Source organism: Eulemur rufifrons, chromosome 4, assembly GCF_041146395.1.
Source record: "Eulemur rufifrons isolate Redbay chromosome 4, OSU_ERuf_1, whole genome shotgun sequence".
Taxonomy (NCBI): Eukaryota; Metazoa; Chordata; class Mammalia; order Primates; family Lemuridae; genus Eulemur; species Eulemur rufifrons.
This window is the reverse complement of record NC_090986.1, coordinates 29488285-29510204: the sequence shown is the minus strand read 5'-3', so window position 1 is coordinate 29510204 and position 21920 is coordinate 29488285.

The window sequence follows — 21920 nt, the reverse complement described above, 5'->3', positions numbered from 1 at the left end:
TCCAAATTTCAAAGACAAGGTGAACTGTTGGGAGGAGTAAGGTTTGTTAATCTCTGATATTTACTATCTTACCTTGCCACCCACCTTACTAGAATAAGAAAGCATGGATGAAATAAAAGAGTAACTCAGATCAGTACAAAGTCCTTTTCACACATGTTAATTCTTCTACACAATTTCTATTTTAAAGAAGAATGCCGATGTAAAACAATTAGCAAGAATCTGCTTTATTTAAGAGATGTAGCAAATAAATTAAATCTCTACTACCCATGCAATAAAATGTCTGCTCAGTTTCCAAAATATAGCCTATATAATATAACTTTTATTGTCTTTCATAGTTGTTTAAACCTGGTTCTTAATTTCATGAAAGGACTGATTACAGGCCAAGGAAAAGACATATCTAAACAAGAACGGTCTCTAAACAAGAATTCAAGCACGTTTATGCAATTCATGTTATGATTTTGATATACTGGTCACATTCAGATTTTAAATGTAATAATTATCTGTTTTTTTAATATCAAGAAATTTAATGCTCAAAACATAAATAAAGGTATGTTTTATTGGTGATGAGGAAAGATCTGCAATCATTTCAGGTTTTTTATTTGCTACTGAAATAGAATATTTTCTTCCAAGTATTATTTATCTTATCATATAGTTTATATATGTAAAAAATCTTGTTGATCATTAATATATAACCTGCCACCTAACTTACTTTGATTATTAATGCTAAAATTAAATTGATTCTTTTAGATTTTTTTATGTTCATAATCACATCAGCTGAGAATAAGAAACTCACCTTTGCCTTTTTTTCATGTTTATATTTCTTGCTTCTTTCTTGGCTCTAATAGCATTTTCTCTTAGTTCCAAAATAATTATTATAATACAGTGATTTTAAGTGTTCTTGTCTGTCTCCTAATCTCAGAGGGCTTTCAGTGTTTCAGTGTTTAACTTTTGATTCTCATTTGAGATATTTCTCATAAGTAGCCTCTTATTCAATGTGCAACGTCACAAAGAGGGAGCAGTATGGAGGAAAAAGCTTACTGTTTCTTTTCAAATGATTGTCCTGAGAATTTGGAATTTATTCTCTCTCCAAAATTGATTTTCAACAAAAATATGGATGTCATAACTTTTTTAACCATCAGTGTATACTACTACAAAAGTATCAACTCTCCTCCTACTCAGTTAAATTCTATATAAAAAATATAAACAGATACTTTATGATCTCTTTTCCTTGTATCAACATAAACATGTAAAAAAGAATGCCCTCAACTAAAATTAATATATGCATTTGTCTGTTTCCTGTACATATGAGATTATTTTCTTAGCATGACATTGTATATATCTAACTTCAATGACAAGAAATATACTGAGGTGGTTTGTTCTATATGCTTCTCAAATTGGACAAGAACTATGAAAATATTCCTCCCCAGGAAAGGGGTGTCCTCTTTAATTATTTTACCATATTTTTCACAAATTTATACAAAATGAGTATGCTGGATCTTTATAAAAGTTCTGAAAACAACTATAGTGCCACTTCTTCCCCTTTACAGACAGACACAAAGCCAGGTTGAAATATAAAGAATACCAGAGGTTTTAGAATCTGAAAGAGAAGGGTAGAAGGCCACTTATGTTTTACTCACATGTATAAAGAGAGGCAAGAATAAATGGAATGGAATTAAGGGATGGAGTAAATGACCACTAACATCCCGTGTGTGTGTGCACGTGTACAGGCATGAGTGTGAATTCAAGCAAAGGAAGTATTTGTATTATGTACATACACTCTTAACAGTCTATAGAACATTGGTCAAAGTTAAGTCCCACAAAAATTAAGCCATGTCAATATTTTCATTCATAAGTAAAAACATTCCCCTCTCTCTCTCCATTGTAGTTACTATGCATAAAAGTGGGTGTTGCACTTATTATTTCCTGTAATAATTTATATTCCTCAAGGAGAGTTGTTTTCCCAACTTAGTTATAATTCTTATTCAGCCTATTTTTGTTAAAATACACAATAAGTCCCTTTGGTAGACATTTATGTTAAATATAGTCTTTAAATTAGTTTTTAAAAAGCTGCTAGTTTTTCTGTATGTGTGTGTGTGCAAATGCACACACACAAATATAAACATTTCACACCAACCTCTTCCCTCAATAAGATGTCTTTAGTTAGAAATAAATAGATCAGGAGGGACATTTCTTGTCATGGCATTTGTCTCCTGACAGTTATTCAGTGATTTAAAGCTGAAAAGGGCTCTATGCTCATGGTGAAAAAAAGTTCCCAGGACTTGACAGGGAAGAATGTACTCATTCCATGCCTAGGGCGGAAAGTCTGGGGAGATAAACAGAAGAAAGATAGTTAGTGAGCAAATTCATCAAGACCAACATAATATATTTCTCCCTCTGGCCTGATGGCTGATGTTGTACTCTTCCTTCAAGTGACAAAACTGCAAAACCAGTTCTACAAAACAGAAGCACCTGTAAGTCCATGGGAGCACATTTTTGCTCAACAAGAGATCCTGACAACTAACAACTAACAACCATCTGCCTCAGACACAGTTCGAGTTTTTAAGATACATCCGGTGCCCTTTCTACCCTGCAGCCTCATCATCAAATAATACTTCCAATGTATGGCATCTGGAGGTGTAGAAGTATAGACTACTAGACTTCCATGGTGAACAGTTGTCTGAAATGATCCTCAAACTTTCCAGATGAGGGTAATGAGCATAGGCTAATTAGATAACAGATCAAGGTCATGCATCTACTTTGGAAAAGAGATCAGAATAAAATCCAGATTTCAAACTCCTAGTCTGGAGTCCTTTTGTTGTTGTTGTTAGGCTGCCACCCATAACTAATTATTTCCTAAAGTAAAACTAAAAGTAATCAAGTCAGAAGAAGCCTCGGAATTAATGTGCCATTTTGAAGACTACGATGACACTAATTTTTAAAGATATGCCTTCTTACCCCTATCGCCAAGCAATTAGCAGTTGTTTTATAGTCCATGCTTTTTTGCCAGATTTCCCTGGTGAATGAGTGGAGAAATTGTTGAGTTGGCAGCCCAAGTTTACAAAAACAGTCTGTAGCACTGGAGCAGAGTGAAGCTAACTGGCACATATGGGGAGTGAAAACATGACCATGGCCTCATTAGCACCGTGTGCTAAAAACAGAGCTAAGCAGCCAAGTGTGAAGGTGAACCACGCATGGAGAAGGTCTGTGCACCCTAAAATGGACATGTTTTGCTTCACTGTGGAGTTTTTCCTGAATGTAATTAAAGCCTGATCCTTTCCAGCTGTAGTGGCACAGATTGTTTTAAGATAAATTCAATCTATAATTAAAAATCTCATTAATCATTTCCCAAATTATTTGTTGTAATATAAAATGGAGGTGGATACCATTCCCGTTGTGAAAAATGGTTACAATATTAATAACCATGGCTGTAACAGATGTTAATGGCAAAGGGACCTTTGTGTTACTGTTTATAGTTTTCTATTTTCACACCTCCCTCCTTAAGCAAGCAGCTGAATACTCAAGTATGCTTTAATCCAATGTGTTTTCAACGTTTCAATACATTCAGCATATTTTAGCCTTTCATTGAAGTATAAGAATATTATATCATTGTGATTTGAGATTAAATTTATTAAATACACTCAATATACCTAAATTTAACTACACATGAGATTATTTCACCTTTACTGTGACTAGCAATCCATCCAGATACTGACTCAATATTTCTTGCTATGAGATTCTGAGGTTTTCTTTTTCCTAGAACTTTAATCTTCATATCAACTTTGAGTTTGTAAATATAATAGAACTTGTCGAAAATACTAGGAATAATCAACAGAACTCTAACCAGATGACAATTTCAGGTGTTGTGCTATGGTAAGACGTTCTCAATATTATGGGTGACCAAATATTGTTTTCCCTGGGAGATATTCAGTTTATACATATTGTCCCCAAGATCCATATGCTTTATGTTGTTCCTGATTTATTGTTGTTGAAAATCATTATAAACAGTTGCATTCACTTAGGATGGCTTTGACATTTCTCCACATTTTACTTTCATCTTCTGCGACTGCTTGTATAATTTTGTGTGAGAGACTTATGAGTGAGGAACTGAGTTCTGACACACATGTAAGCCTGAAAGCCAACCAAAAACCCAGTTCTCATTTCCTTTTCTAGAACCAAAAGAACTAACTTCTTTAAGGATAGCATTCTAACTAACAAAATGAAGTGTACTCTTCCACATGGCTGTCCTTGCTGACAACCATAATTATCTAATGTTTTACGGCCTTTGCTGAAGCTTAGGAGATAGCAAAAACCAACAGGGTTCATGGATGTGATGGGAATTTTTTATTGGCTGTATTTGAAATATATTGTTATGTAGAGACTGGATAGTCCTGCCATAGAACATATTGGTACAAAAGCTTCGATACAATGATTGTTTTTGTCATGTATGGTTGTACAACACTAGCCAAAACTGAAGGTCTGACTCTACTTTACTGCAAAATGGTTTAGAAATATAAATTAAAAGTTATCAAAGAAGAGAAAACACAGATATTGGTGAACAAGTAGCACACTTCTGCCACGATCACTCAACAGAGAGTATTATGCATTAAATATTAACTCATCTGTCCATTTACAGCTTATTAAAAAGAGTGCTTGCTGTAAGAATACAATGTCAAATGCCTCCAGGGAGAAGCTAACAAAGCAAATGAGCGAAGCAGCCATGGATGTAAGTCAGGGAGTGATGGAGACTGAGACCGCAGAGAAGCACATGTCTTAGCAAAGGAACAGCAGATGCTGCCAACTTGTCCGAAAGCAGATCTAGAGTAACTAACCCATAGAAACGTAAAAAGAAGTTGGTTATATAAACTTGTATGAGATAGCATCTGATCAAATTTCTTTTAGAAAGGCTTTGCAGGCTAACTCAACACTCAGGCTGTGTGCGTGAGTGTGTGTGTGTGTGAGTGTGTGTATGTGTGTTGGGAAGGGTTAAAAACATTGAATTTCCCTCATATGGTTTTAAGTTAAAGAATATACTATGTCTCTGAGAATGGACACAGAGGAGAAAACAGACTAAGGAATAGCCTGACAATCAGGAAAAGACACTGAAATGACCAGAATGTCCCCAAATGAAGCAAGGGGCTAATTAACCTGATCAAACCAGCGAACGACCTGAATAAGAAAGGATGACTTCTGTTTGTTCTATTTTCTTTTTCTTCTCTAGTATTATATTTTATGTCATTTCCATCACAATCAATGGTACCTATCCATATAGTTAAAATTAGAAGATGTTTTTCATGCTGAAGAGCTGCTATTTTCTTTTCAAGAACAGCTGGTTCTAACAAATGCCTCTATACTCTATGCTGTACCACATTCCATTCTTTTTGATGATCCAGTTTCTAAGTCTTGCCTGAATTAGTTAAGTTAGACTTTCAATAATCCATAGTGGCACCTTATTTTAGCACCAAGAGATAGCTTAGCTATATCATTAACATAAGTAACAACATAGACTAAGAGTTTTCTATTATGCATTTTGGGTTAGCCACACATTGAGAAATATGTAAAGCCATGAGCAACATGACTTTATTTCAGTTAACAGCTGATTGTATATATGATGGTGGTCCCATAAGATTATCATATCCCATTTTTATTGTATCTTTTCTATGTTTAATACATATAGATACACAAATACCATTGTGCTACACTTGCTGACAGTATTCTGTACAGTCACATGCTATATAGTTTTGTAATCTGGGAGCAATAGGCTTTACCATTTAGGTTTGTATAAATACACTATATAATGTTAACACAATGACAAAATCACCAGACAACATATATCTCAGAATGTATTCCTGTTGTTAAGTGAAACATGTCTATAATAAATGACTTATGAAATAAACCTTAAAATTTAAAAAAATAATTCAAATTTCGTTTCTGGTAAAATAATTGTATTACAAACTTTGAAAGATATGATGAATTCACTGAATTCATTTCTTGTTTCATAGTGTATTCATCATTACCTTACACTATAGCTAATTAAGATCAAAAGTAGTTTTTTGTTTTTTTTTTTTTAGAACTTCATAATGATGCTCATTTCATGGTGATCTTTTTCCATAATATTTACCTTCATTGAATATCAAAGTATTTTTGTAGCAATACTACTCTGTTCACCTCATTTAGATTTAATAGATCAAAAGAATTATTTTCTACATTAGTATTAAATTAATTTTGTTCTTGTAAATTGAACTGATTGAATAACTTAGACTGTTAGTAGGTTGTATTTTATATTTTTTTATTTTGAGACTTAATCAAATGGCTGTTTAATTAAATTTATTTTATTTATTTTACATTGTTAAATGATGAAACATAGTACCAATAAATAGGTAGAAAGTTTTACACAGAATGATTTGGAGAAGTAGTATGTGTATTATTGCTCTCAGGGTACAGTACAAAAAATCTCATCATTAGCATTGCCTATCAGGAGAATGGGATTCCTCGTAAATGTTTCAATGGACAGAAGGAAAGAAAATCAGAGGCAGATAGCAATACAAAGGAGGGAAGAAATGGCAACAACTGGACATTAGATGATAGGAGTCATTATAATGTATAAGCCATATGGAAGGGAAGGAAATTAATTTCCCAAATGACTGGATTGAATTTTTGGTTGAAAAATTGTCCTGTCATTTCAGGCACAAAGATAGGCACTGCTTTGCTCATTAGCAACCTCACCTGTATGTCTGTTTCCAATCATCTAGCATTATGTGATGCTATTTAATATAAGGAGAAATGCAAAAGTGTCAAAGTCAACCTTTCCTCATATAATCATTTTGCCTGGCACTGACATTTCCAAAAGTAATTTAATTGCACAGTGGTAGAAGTTTCAAAGTATTCATGGTAAAGCGTCTTGTTTACTATGTGGACAAATGGAGTATAGAAGAACTTCTACATATTTTAACATGGACTTGTCTCTAGTAATGCCCTTAATGATAATTATAGTAATATTTTAGCACATCGTAATGTTATTATCAGTTTTCTCCAAACATTCCTGAAATTTTCTGTGTCATGAGATTTTAACTTGGAATCAATACATCAATGTATCTATCTTTATATCAATATCTCTAGTGAATAATTTTACTCTGAAATGTAAGTTCAATTTTTCTTCATTAATCTCATTCATGTCTAGTTGTTTAATAATTTATGAGTATATAGGGAAAATCTCTTTAGATGAAAAATAATTGATAAATTATATAAATTCAGGATTTAATCTATTAAATTAGGTAAAATCAGTTTGAATAGAATAAAATTATAATCTCCATTTATGTTTTTTGAAACACTGGATTTTGAATTCTACCTCCTCCGTATAGTTAACTGCTTTTTGAGCATGTATTAGTTTTAGAAGCTTTGTCACCTAAACCCAAGTTCTGAATAGTAAACATAATAAAATTTCATTTTACTTACAAGGAAATATGACTTTAAAATGATTAAAAACAATAATCAACATTGAAAATATTCTCATAACAAAGTGTTGGGGCTCAGAATCTGACCCCCCTAAATATGGCACTTTGACGTTACTGCCCTGTTGAAGCCTCCGGGTTTCTCTGACCTGAATCCCTCTCCTGTCTTTCAATCCTGTTTTTCTCCCAAAGCATAGAATGAAGTTTTTCTCTGAAATTCTCTTATCTGCCTAAAGTTCAGACCTACCAAAGAAGAAAACAATTACCTATGGTCCATTCCCTAGGTTTTCATTAACTGAACCCTATCGCAGGAAGAAAGACCTAAGTCTGTCAACACACATGGACCAACTTTTGCCACAAACCATTGTCTGCTCTGCAGGTCCAACAGACTTTGTCATAGGTCATTGTATGTTCTTTAAGCCTGTTGAATTCCCCTAAAAATCACTGACTATGTCCCTAAAATTATCCACACTCTCCCATATCCCTTTGTCCTAAGAAGAAGGGTGTGTAACCACCTGTACCTTCTTGTTTGAGTATAATCACCTGTGATTTTCTCCCCATGCATAGTAAATGTGTATGTCTTTTCTCCTTGATCTGCCTTTTATCAGTTGATTTTTCAGCTAACTTTCAAAGAGTGAAGGGGAAGTTTTCCCTTGGCTCCTATAAAAGCAAGACTAAGTTTAGTACTCTAAAATTTTCAGAAACATTCTCTATTCTGATCATATATGTGATTTTTTTAGTCTGTAAAATAGAGAAACCTAGGAGATTTATATTGTACAAAATGAATTCTATTTATATTAACATTAAGAAAAATAAATATCTCTCTGTGATGTATAAATACATACGTGTGTGTATAGAATACATATATATTGCATTTAAACAAACAAATATTTGCAGGCGATATAGTTGATCTGATCTTTGGCCCTTCTTGAACATACTGAAAAAATGGCCTACTTATCACTGGCCTGCTTCCCTTCCTTTTCTCTGATCATGTAAAGTGTAGAATCATAATAAATATGTGTAAATAATCGTAAGGAATATATTACACAAATTATTTACCTAAGATCAGAGAACTCTTTTTAGGCAAAGCCAGGACTTGAATAAAATTTTCCTGACCTCGAAAGCAGTGATTGTTTTTTTTGTTTTTTTTTTTTCTTTTTAGAAAGGTCTTTCTCTGTTGCCCAAACTGGAATTCAGAGGCACAATCATAGCTTGCTCCAACCTCAAACTCCTAGGCTCAAATGATCCTCCCATCTCAGCCTCCTGAGTAGCTGGAACTACATGCATACCACCACACCTGGCTAATTTTTTTATTTTTTATTTTTTTGTGGAGATGGGTTCTTGCTATGTTCCCCAGGCTGGTCTCAAACTCCTGGCCTCAAAGGATCCTCCTGTCTTGGCCTCCCAAAGTGCTAGGACTACAGATGTGAGCCATCCACTGCGCCTGGCTTGCAGTAATTTTTTTTTTAAGTGGATATACCTAAGTCATAATTTATCAAAAGTGTTTTATTTACCTAGCTTTCCATGTACTTATATATATTTATCTGCACATGTACATCAAATGCTTTGTATAATAGGCTCACTACAATGTTAATTGAAGAGTTTTTGTAATGTATTTGCATCGTATATACATATAATGTATTTGTATCATATATATATAAGGACTATATATACAGTCTTTATTAGCACAGACAACAGGGACTACATATTAAAGAAACAAAAATGAAATTAAAGCAGTGTGGCTCTGTGAAATAAAATCCTCTTTTTGCCATCAAGTTACTCATTTCTCTATTTTTTTCTCCCTTGAGTCTTGCATGTGCAAAAGATAGTTCAGCCTCTTGTGGAGTATAACATTTTATAACAGATGCATAAGAAATGTTTCAGCAATTTAAATGCTTCCTCCCCCTATTGATTTCTGTGGTACTTTTGCCTGACTGATTTAGCAACTCTGAGGAGCTATGTTGTACCTTCTATTTGGATAATGTTTTAGTAGAAATTTTAGGCTAAAGACTTCATTCACTTGGCCCTTTTGAAACGTACTAATCTTGTGGTGATGGTGATGAACAAAGGATAAATTAGGATCCCTTTGTTATAGATCTGTCCAAAGCTTTCATGTTACTTGATCATGATCTGTTGTTAATAGAGCTGAAGGCAATTAATTTTAGAAACAAGAAAAGTTGTTCGCACAGAACAGTTAGAAAGTCTTCCTGTAACATAATATGATATATTGAAGACACTGTACTTTATTATAAAGTATTGGATCATTTCAATTAATTTTCTTTCAATTCTAAATTAACAGAGTATTTAAACATGTACTTGCTCTGTTCCATGAATCTGTCTGTTCTCTTATCTTTCAAAATTGAGTCTGATCCTGGGGTGTAAATAAGAGAGATCAAATGTAAAAATAATGAGGGTCTTAAGTTGTTTGGAAGACTTCATAGCTGCTATCGCTCACTTTCTTTTCATATGTGGCCATTGCAATCTTGAATAGGCTAATCATTTTAATTTTGAAAAGATTAATTTTTCTTAACTCTTAGATTTATTTTCTGCTTAAAGATTGATATTTTTTTAAATACCTAAAATTCAAATTTCTGCCATCTTGTAAATATTGTGTATATATTATAGCAAAGAATACATTAAAAATGACAAAATGAATGATATTATTTGATTAATTGTACAATGCTGTTCTATACCACTTAGATTAGGAAAAAATCTATTTAAATTGAATAGGTTCATGTTTTTTAATGTTTAAAAGTATATAATTCTATAGAACTAAGTTTTCCTTCTTATATTAATAATATATCCTCAAATAGAATCATAAAACAAATAAAATATATCATCCAAATTTCTCTGATATTAATTCAATTCCCTTATTTTCTTTAGATTTTCATCTACAAGCCTGACATCTTAGAACCAAATAAGACTGGCCAAAGTTCATAATAACCTGGCATTTCTGGGGGTGCTAGTTTAAAGAATTTCATGAAGAAGGATAATCACAATAGTTGCAGTGTATCTATCCAAACTACAGCTACAATGACGTTTTGGGAACATCAAAATTACATACACTTTCATTACATTACTGAAATTTCATTATTCCACTGAGATTATAAATATCAGCATCAAAATATTAGTTCAAATTTAAGAATGATTGTGAATGCTGTACGCAACATTTACAGTTAACTATTGCCATACGAAGTCAAATATCAACACAGCTAATAAGATAGGCTGATTTAGTACAAAACAAATGGATATAGTGTCATATTTTCAAAACAGTAAGATGAGTCTGTTTTTAGGAAGTTGACTACATGGGCTCAATTACCATGTACATTTATAGAGGGGAAGATACAGTGTTGATTCAGTTTTCCTTGCTTGCTTTCAACTATCCGAAGCACATCCTCCAGGTCTTTCATAAGAAAGATATGTATATTGGAGCAATAGACACGGGAAGTGGCTTCAATGAGTTAACATATGTGACACATTTGAGATAAACGTACAAAAAAGTGTGTTTATATGAGGTCATATGTTAATGTATCTTAAAAGATTCTGGTTATTTTAAGTAAATTATACACTGAAACATAGGCTTTCTTTCTTTTGTTTTCATCATGACAAAATTAAAGCAATAAATATTACATATGCTGTGTAAAAGAAAGCAACTTCTGTAGGCATAATACAAGGAAAAAATAGCTAGACATTTCTGAAGAAAGCTAAAAATAAATTGTAGTTGGAAAAAAGGAAATGTATATTTGTATCTGTTTGTATAAAATGGTATTCTGGCTCCAGTGGGTAATAGGGGATGTTTATTTGAAAGTGTGAAAACTAGATATAGGTAAACAAAATACAATGCATTTCTGCCACAATTCTTTCCTAAACAAATTGTACATATTTTGAAGACTATATAATTCTTTTTGAGTAACGAGTTCTGCACATGAGAATGTCCTTTTATTTTTTCTAAAGCTAGCATTCATCTCCAAGGAGTTTCATTTAATTCCGGCATTAATATAATTGGAACTTGATGATCTTACAACTCTGGAAATAGAGATAGTATTTTAATATGACAATTATAATTTGCTTAAATTATATCTAGATGAGAAAACTTATGAAAATTTGTATAATGTGTCAACGGCAATAACATGTACTTCTTAATAAGGAACAGGAAATATGCCCAGATTATGAAACTAAATAGTTGAGAATTAGTCTGCATTACTTCAAATGGACATATGTGCTGAATTGTGAATTAAGGTTTAAAAGCAAGTAACTTGAGTAAAAATTCAGTAAACATTAATAACAATGTTCTCTCATATTAATTATTCATGTGAAAAGCTAAAACATTGGCCTTCATCATGTTTCAAGTATAATAAAATATTTACTAGCTATGTAAATGCAATCCCATGGACACACTCTGGTTATAAACATCATCACTAGGGATGAGACTACAAAAAGCCAGTGATTCATTCTGAACTTCAGTAACATATGAGTGAGTAAAGTTGAGAGCCCAGGACATAGGAACATACAACATTCTGTTTCTTTGATCTAAAAGTAAAGATTGAGTTTACCAGGGCTTTCTGCATGTATACATAAAAGGAATATATATTCAGAGTAATTTTAAGACCTCAGAAAGTCCTCAGAAAGTCCCTATTTCTGTACTAGCATTTATCTCTATTCCTTAAGTAACTTCATGAGTGATAGACACAGATCCCAACTTAATGCCTGGAATTTTTGACCCAATGACTTTAAAGCCATGGGGCCAATCACAATGCTTAATCATGTCTGGATTGGAAATTTGTTATAGTATCTAGCAAAATTTATATGTCAACCCTTGTGAAATGGAATGATCACATGTATTAGTAGAAACTATCCTTAATTAAATTAATTTATTTAGTCATTTGCTTAGGTGTGTGCAGGACATTGAGCAAAAGCTACAATTCTAGTATTTCCTCACATAGTTGTCTTATTTTAATACATTGCATTTTATTTTAAAATTAGAATAAATAGATGTACACAAAGCAAAAATCATTCATAATCTCACCACTAAAAACTAAGCAACATTAATGAGTACAAATTCTTCCAATCTCTTTTCTGTATGTATAGACTTATGTATTACGCTTGAGTTACAAAATTGGAATTATATGGTACATGCTGTTTTGTAACCTATATGTCAATTAAATCTTTTTATAAGGTGATATGTTTTCTAAGTACTATATATTTTGGTTCCATAGATTCTTTAATGACATTTTATATAGCATTGTATGTACATATATTTATTTAGTGTACCACCTACAGATAAATTTTATATTGTTTTCAATTTTCACTATTATAACAACTAAATGTATTCCAAAATAAAGTTGTTCTATTAAAACCAAAGCTAAATAGTAAGACATTTGATGTTTATTACAAATTTTCTTCAGGAAGTGCTATACCAAATTACTCTGCCCCTAGAAATTTATGAGTGTCCTATTTCTACTTACTCTTATAATTAGCCCTAAAAATACTTCCCAAATGTACATGTAAAAAAGAATTACATACAAACATATAACCATCATATCATCAAAGTCAGACCTATATGTAAGTGCTCTTTGATGTGATACAAGCATGGTTTTCCTAGAATTGCCATATCTCCTTGTGTTTCAAGATCATTTATCACAAAATTCTTAAAATTTTAAATCAGGAAATTATGACCATTCTATATCTTTGATAGTTATTTTAACTGATGCTATATTGTAGTTCTGTCTGTACCTGTCTTTTGGTAAAATAAAATAAAGTAAGCAAGCTATCAATCATGTAGCCAGATGTACAAAACATTAAAAAAATGTACAGGGTGGACATTGTATACATGAGATTAGCACACATTGTAGAGTCTGAATTTTTCCAGAGTCTTCTCTATATGATAAAATGTTATCTTATATAATGTTTCTGATTCTGATAGTCTTCACGCCTCTCTTAAAAATGTAAAAAGTCTTGGTTAGATTTTTTTTCAGCATCACCATCTCATAGTACATGATCTCAGAACCATCTGGCCTGTTGGACTATATAAGAGCAGTTTCAGAGTGAAATAAATGTTGAAGCCAGATGGGTGAATACACAGAGTGAGAAAGTAAAGTTGGTGAGCATAAAGCATTATTTCTAAAAATTTTACTTATAAAGTTAAAAGAGAAGCATTGTTATCTGGAATTTAACTCTCAAGGAGGAATTTGGTGGTTTTGTTAATTTTTATAGTTTTTTAGATAGAAACGACTTAAGTATTATTCTTATATATTTATGACAAAGATTCAAGAGAGAACATGTTAATGTTATTGTTATCTTCTAAATGTTTGAATTCCCTTAAAATATGCATGTTGAAATCCTAACACTCAATGTATTTGGAGGTCTGCAAGCCAGGAAGAGACTCTCATCAGGACATGAATCTCAGGCACCTTGAACTTGGACTTCTCAAGCTTCCGGAACTGTGAAAAATAAATGATTAATGTCTGTTGTTTAAGTCAACCAGTCCATGGCATCATTTTGTTATAGCAGCCTAAGCTGACTAAGACAGCCACTAAAGACAGAGGTGATGGAGCAAGACCTCCTCCCGAGAAATCATAGGAGGGTATGGAGCCGTGAGCAGAGGTAAGATAATTAAGTGTGGCTTAGAAGAGATACATCAATTCCACTTAAAATGAAAGGAAAAAGAAAAGGCTGGAGTAAGTATCAATAATTTTATTGGTGGCAAAAATAGGTAGTTAAGAGAATTTGTAACTGTTAGCCTCAATTACTTCTCCATAGTAGGAGGCAAGGTTATCTGCTCAAAGAATGCTTAAAAGGTAGAGAAGATTGACTCCTATAATGAAGAAAAATGAAAGCTGGCTGGTAATGTTGCAAACTGTGTAGAAAGCTCAAACTCAAAATATTAAAAGTGCTGTTTCAAATCAAACAAATAAATAAAACAAGACCAAAAATCCACTGAAAAGTTGGCTGACAAATATTTGAGAAACATTTGAGAATTACTAAATTGTAAAAGATTTGAGGAGATAATTGGCTAATGGGGGATGCAACATAATGTGGGACCCTCTGGTTTGATGCTAAGTTACAAAGTGAGGGCAGGCTGATGGATTGCCGAGGTTGACTGGGGTTGATAAGTTTCCGTGCTGATCTGAAGAAAAATCTGGGAGAGAGGATGTCTTATCCTTGTGCCTCCTGCAGATATCAGGAATTCTGGAAACAGTCTGGAGAAGAGAGAGAATGTCATGTAGAAAGTCCTTGATAAACGTAGAGAAATTGGCAGGCCACACTAACAAATCCAAGGAGTACAACCAATGAAATGAATTTTAAAGCAAAAGATGATTTTCCCTTTTGGTACTTTGTGATATGAATTCATATTGTTTGATCCCTTTCCTTCCAGAAATAGTGTTTTTCTTTGTTCTGTCTATGTTGTTCTGTCATAAAGAGGGGTATCAGATAAAGTTCCCTCTGGTCTTGTTTTATGTCCTTGAGAGCTTGTCTTGTGACCACGTGGGAGCACTCTCTCTTGGTCTCCATTATAGGGGTTACATAATTTTGGGGTTGTGTCTGGTGGTCAACATGAAAATAACTGGGAACCTGACATTTTTTTTTGTTCTGAACATGTCAAGCTCTTTGGAGCATTTGTCATAAGAAGTCCCATTAATAAGATGCTTCTGTCTTTTCAACCCTCTTTCCTGGTTAGTGCTGAGAAAGTTCAATCCCAGGGGGGCCTACCCAGGATCACAGATTAACCAATATTTGAATGGCGACCTCCGACAAGTTTGCGGGTTAACATTATCCTTAATTGTCTGTGGCAACAAGAGTCTTTTGTTATCTTAGCCTACTTCTAGGAGAATGAGAGGTCTTTGGGATTGCTTCTTCTCTGAAGAGGCTAGTAAATTAAATCCCTTTGGAATAAATACATCATTGAAAATTAATGGCAAAAAGATGGACCATTTAACTTTGAAAGACTCTTAATTGTTTAAAAATAGATTTTAGAGATCTCTTATTCTAAATAAGTGCCTTATTTGTATTGATAGGAGAATTTAATTAAAAGAAAGACACACAATAGTGCCATGGCTAGCCTTAAAAATTCTCTTGACAAAATTAAAAACGAAAAATCTGATCTGAAACAAAGATAAAATCCTTTCTACACTTCCTCTGTAGTCATAGTTATCCCTGCAGAAATGGCAACAAAGCCAATTAGCCTTGTGGCCTAATAGTTAAAGTTCTGTGCTTTCAACCCAGCAGCCTGGGTTCATATTCCCAGTCTGGGAATCGGTCTCTTTTGGTTTGATATTTGTGTGACAGTTGTCGTTTATTGATCCTTTCGCTTTCCATAGACAGCGTTTAATTTCCTATTTTCTTCTGTCTGTGGGATACATATGAGGCTTTTGAGCTTTTGTGTGTAGACAGTCAGCTGAGAAGCTGAGACCCTAGAAAATGCGGCTTGACAGAAATATTTGTGGCTAATGAAACCTTCCTTTCTTAGAGCTGATTTTGTGGCATTTCTGGATCTTGTGAAAACTGTTCTCCACCTCTTCGGAGACACCTCAGTGCATACTTGGTTAAGACTTATCATTAATCGTTTCACTGGAAAGAAGGCTTTTAGTTAAAAAGTTCAAAAGCCATAAATATCAGCTGTTTTTCCTGGATAAAATCGGTTCCCATCTACTTTTACTCCTCTCTGCTCTTCTTTCCTTTTTGCCATCCTTAGTACCTTATTAAAAAATACCTCAAAGGGACTACTTATGACTCAGACCCCTTAAGGAACGCAGAAAAAAAGGCACCACTCACCCCTTTTTTAGGGTCTCCTGCCTTCCTTGAGGAGTCATGGACAGATTCCTCTCCTGTATAAAATAATGCTCTCTTTTGTATTATGTTACCTGATTGCTTTATCTTTTGGGGATACAGAATTTACTTGATATGAGAAAACATGTCTGTGGTGTGTGTTGTGGCTGGGCATGAATGGCAATATTAGAGGCAACTAAATACACTACAGACTACAGAAGCTTTCTCCTTTCTTTGGGCACTTACATAAGAAAGGATGTGGTTTAAACTCTTAGAGAAATATCTTTGTAAGGAAGTGTGTTGTAAAAATATTTCATAGCTGTGTCCCATGGCAGTCCCATGGTGTCTCTCTATCTTGGGGACCCAAGATCCAGTGTGGGCTCTGCTCTGAATTTTAGTGGTGCACTTAGAAAGAAAAGATCATCTACTTATTTCCACAGCCATTGTTTCCTCTAACTGACACACTCAAACATCTTATTCAAAAAAAAAAAAAAAAAAGCTTAGATTCTCTCTCTGTCTGTGCTTTGAGATGTCATTTGCTACCTGTTTTCTCTAAAATCCAGTCAAGAATTTGGACCAAATGAGACAGGTAAACTTTAACAAAAGCATAGTTTGAATTTATTTGTTCTTTTAAAATAGTAAGTTTTATTTGTCTTATGGCTAAAATTCTGAAATCAAAACTGTACAGTCCTTGAGTGTACATGTGAATGGTGTATGTTATGCTACCTAGATATATGTCTATATATATATTTATATATTATCTACTCACAGTACAAATTAACTTAAAAATGTGAGTACTCATAAATTAAAGAACTAGCCCAAATGCTTTTCAAGTTCGCATCACTTTAGTAATCATTGATAGATATAAATAGTCTTAACATTGTTAGTAAAATTTTTTTAAAAGCCTTCAAAATGTAATTTTATTATTTTTTTCTGACATATTGGTCAGACAGGTTTAGACTATCTCAGCTAAATGATTTACAATCACATACAAAAATATTACTGTTGCTTCTGTGATATTTTTAATACTTGCTTAATTTGTCTATGAGCTTGTGTCTTTACGTTTAGCCTTTAGGCTATGATGAGGCCTAGAAAAAAAACACCAGCATGTCTTTCCTGGCCCAGCTATGCCTCCTGGCCATGCTGGAAAGGATTAGATACCCCACACATTGTCTTTTGTCCTATGCTCTATATATGATTCATAATTAAAATTGCTTAACTTCTAGATTTTTCACTAAAAATAAGATTTATGAAGAGTTAACATCATAACTAATATATGCAATTAAAACTACTAGATATAAGAAAAACAATTCTATATGCAAAATGTATAAGGAAAGTAGTATATGTTTTTTGGTAAAGGTTATAAAAAGGCCTAGAAATGTAGTTTTTGTTAAAGAGAAAATTATTTTGCCTAGTTTAGGGATTTTTAAGGATTGTTTTAAATTAAATGAATAAAAATGATAAATAAAACTAAATGCATATAAAAGTTGGGAAAGAAAGAAAATGGTAAAAATTGTAAAAGGTTATAAAGAGGTTATAGGAATATTACCTTGCAGTCAAATTGATTAAGGTTAAATAGATTTATTTATAAAGTTTTACAAAAATCACCTTTAACATTAATAATACACTAATGCAAAGGTAAAATTTGGTTTTCTCTTTTGAACAAGATTCTCGTGTAATATTAATAGAGTTAGTAAAAGACTTTTTGTTCGTCTTTTGCATAAACTGCAATTTGTTTGTCTTTATTAGATCTTATGATTAGAATCTCCTTTCCAATCAAAGAATAATGTTTTTCCTTTTTTAAATATTTGAATTATTGCTTTGGCTAAAAAAAGAATGACCTATTTTACCATGACCTGTGATTCTGATTTGTGATAATAAGTGTTTTAAACCTTTGATATTTGCCAAACTTTCCAAAATCAAAATATTAAATTCAATCTTTTTGACCTGAACTAGATTTTTTACTATTACAGCCACTAAAAGTCCAAGAGAGACATATTAGGCTAATTTGGTACGTAAAATAAAGGGAGCATTGGCAAATTTGAAACGGTGTTTAACTTTCTTTGGACCCTTCCTTTGGAAAGGACTGGCAAGTACTCCTGAATACAGATTTCTGATAACTTTGGAGATCATACCATTTGTACTAGCAGGATTTCTAAGACTTTAATTAAAAAGCTGATGCATTCATGAGTATTGCTAACCCAACCTGAAACTGAAAAAAATTAATTAAATGAGATTGAACTAATTTTTTATGACTTCCTATTTGAAACATTGCTGATTCTTTTTGTGGTTTGTTTTCCAGAAGTCAAAAAAGATGTTTTATTTCTTTATTTCAGCTACTTATAGCTTACAAAAAATTGGTAGAGTATATTTTTTAAGAAAAATTTGAGGCATTTATTTTTCTGTCTACTTGATTTCTCTAAAATTTGGAAACTAGTTTTGCGTATTCTTAGTTTATGCCAATATAGTTATTTGCATAAGTTCGATAAGAATAGGTTTTCTTTTATAACAGAGCACAATTGGTGACACTGGTTATTTTACCAAGTCTTTCACTGAATGGTATATTTTCAGATATTCCTAGACTACTTTGAGGAATTAGGGTTGCCTTTAAAAAGCTGATTAACTTCTTTTTGGAAAAATTGGCCTGGTATCTAATCTATAACACTCTCTGATTTGTGGTAAGTAAAGAATGTCACTTTCTGACTGGTCCAGAAATCTCAAGTTACTTTGGAACCTCAAGAAAAGAGGAATTTACCCAATTCATATAAAAATTTAAATCCTTGGCTTGGCTTGAGAGGTTATTCAGTCTAATCTGAGATTCTTTATGAAAAATTTTCAGCAAAAGCAATTAAAAAGAACCCTTATATGACAAAAAACTATTTTTGTTACATTTTATGCAAATAATCAGGCCAAGTATAATAAGACTAAAATTTATTTTGCAAATAAACTGGTCCTACTATGATTTGTCTTTGGTAAACACGGGAAACAAGAGAAAAAATTATGTTTTAGAAGAAGTTATATTAAACCCATTGTTAGAATCTAGCCTTTGTCCATCATTTTTGAGTTTGCCTTATTTGCCTACTGTTTGAACTGAACCCTGAATTATTTTTTGGCTACAAGTCTCCAAACTAACATTTTCAAATTTTTCTTCTATTTTCCTGACTTGGAATCACTAGAAATTAAAACTGTGCTTTTCCTAAATGCCTACAAACTGAAGCTGGACAGCTTAGACTTTGGAAGAAATAACAGCAACTTGTATAGAAATAGTTCTCATTCCTGCTGATATTTGGACTTCCCAGAAAATTCACTGGAATACCTGAGACATACTGCAAAACAAGAAAAATCTATCTGATTGCCACTGTCTGCTCTCACTTCATCTAAAGATGCTTTGAGTCCAACACCTAAAAATCTTCTCAACTGGCTGTCCTCTGGACTCAAAGACTGATTTTATAGTTTGCTCACCATTAACCTTTGTTCTTCTTTGTTTTTATAGCAATGCCTCTTTTTAAATATGTGATTACTGAAATCCTAGAGGCCTGACTTTGGTGAAGCCCACCTGCAACACCACTGCCTGAAATGAGAACTGTTTAAATGGATGGCCTATTCTCAGGACTGAATTTCTGGTCCAGTGGAAAACCCATCCACCCAATTTCTGGTCAGTGAAACTTCTTGGGGAATTTTCAGACTGGGAAATGATGGGGTTCAGAACACAGTACCCCAAAATGAAGGCCTCAAGAGCAAAAGTTTTTCTCTGAACTTCTCCTATCCTCCTGCTTCACAGTCCCATTCTTCCCTGATGCTAGCCATAGAAACTAGAATCCCTCTTCCCCAAGGTGGCCCATAAAAGCCAAAATGTCTTTTCCCAAAAAGTACCCATAAAACCTAAAATTATTCTGTGTAAAAACTGGCCATAAAGGAATTATCTGACCTGCCTTATTTGATTATAGGTCGTAAGAATCCCATTCCAGAGAAGGACCTGCCCCACACCCAGATGGAAGGAATGCATGCTCAAAGAGGCCATGGGTTTCCCCACTCAGTCTGTTAGCATTGGATCATACTCTTTTTGTCCAATCATATTTCTGAATGGCTCTCCATACTCTGTTGAATCTAATCATAAAAACTGACAATTTATCCTGTATCTTTGGGTCTTCCTTCTGAAGGCATCTGTTTATATACGTTAAATCAATTTATATATCTTCTCTCTGATTAATCAATCTGCCTTTTGTCAGTGATTTTTTTCAGCAAAACTTTATGGAGCCAAGGGCCTTGATCCCTACACAGTCCTGGACAGTTAAGAGAGACAGGGGCAAAAAATGTGTGTGCAAAATTCACTTTGAATTTTATTTAATTGAATGTTACTTAAAATATACATAATATTAATATATACTATTATCAAAATAATAACTTGGATTGAGCACTAAACCCTTGTCAAACTTGTATTGTGTAACTAAATATGTATATAGTTTAGCTCAATAAATTCTATTTTAAGAAAGTATTATGACCATTTATAGTTGAGAAAACCAAGAGTTAGACATTTAAGTAACTTACTGAAGATCGCAGAGCTAGAGAAAGGAGAAATTTGTGTAAAAATGAGGTCTGTCTTATTTTAAAAGTGCCCCTGGAGTATGAGTGTTGGGAAGGAAGGAGAATGCCAGAGAATTGAGGATAAAAAAGGTGATTAGGTGGTGATTAAAATAATTTTAATTTTTTGAAAACATTTGTGTGACAATTATTGCAAAAGAATAAGATAATATAGTTTAAGAGGAATCTGAATAAAATTTGGTTTATTTTATATTTTTTATAATTTTTGAATTAAGAATGGACAACTTTTAGTATAATTGGGATAGGGAAGATGCCTAGTGCAAGAAGTTTATTGAGGAGAGATGGATAATAAGCCAAGATAAATAAGACGATATGACTTTTCATAACATGAGATGAAGTGAGAGACAGGAATATTTACAGCAAAGTGTCAAAGGAGAAGAAAAGGTCAGTAACATCAGTTAGTCTTTTGTCAGTTTTTAATAACACATGGGCTCAGGTTTGAAAGGGTTGTAGTTCTTTTATTTGCATAAGTGTCACTATCAGAAATTCACTACTTACATAAATATTTCTATTGAAAGGATTTATTAATTTATTAAGTCATTTTTCTATCAGGAGTGATTAAGGCAACAATGAAAATGGAAGAAAGAAAGAGACAAAAATGAGTGAGAGAGAGAGAGAGGGAAAGAGAGAGAGGGAGGGAACCACCCAGTTTTTGGTGCCGTATTAGCCTTAGGAAACTGCTATAGAACTCAAAATTACGAATTTCAGCTCCTGTACTGAAACAGAAATATTCACTCCTCTTCCCCTTCAGAGAAAAAGAGAGCTTACTTTTTCCTCTCTCAAGAACAAAGGAAGGTCTCTATATCCAATGCAAGTTTCTTGGTGGGTGAGAGACATTTCATTGCCCCTTGAATGGGAGCAAATGGCCCCACCCTGAAGGAACCCTACCTACAGCCTCTGGGTCTAGGCTGGAATTCCAGCTCCTGAATGTTTTATTTTCCTTATCTCATCAGACCACCTACTTCCAGAATCTTACTACCTGAGGATCTTGGTATTTGTTTTTCCCCCATAACAGTGGATAAATGGTACAATGTTAATGTTTTCAACAAGATGAGTAGTGTCAAAATTATACTCTTACGTATATAGTTCTAATTATTTATAAAA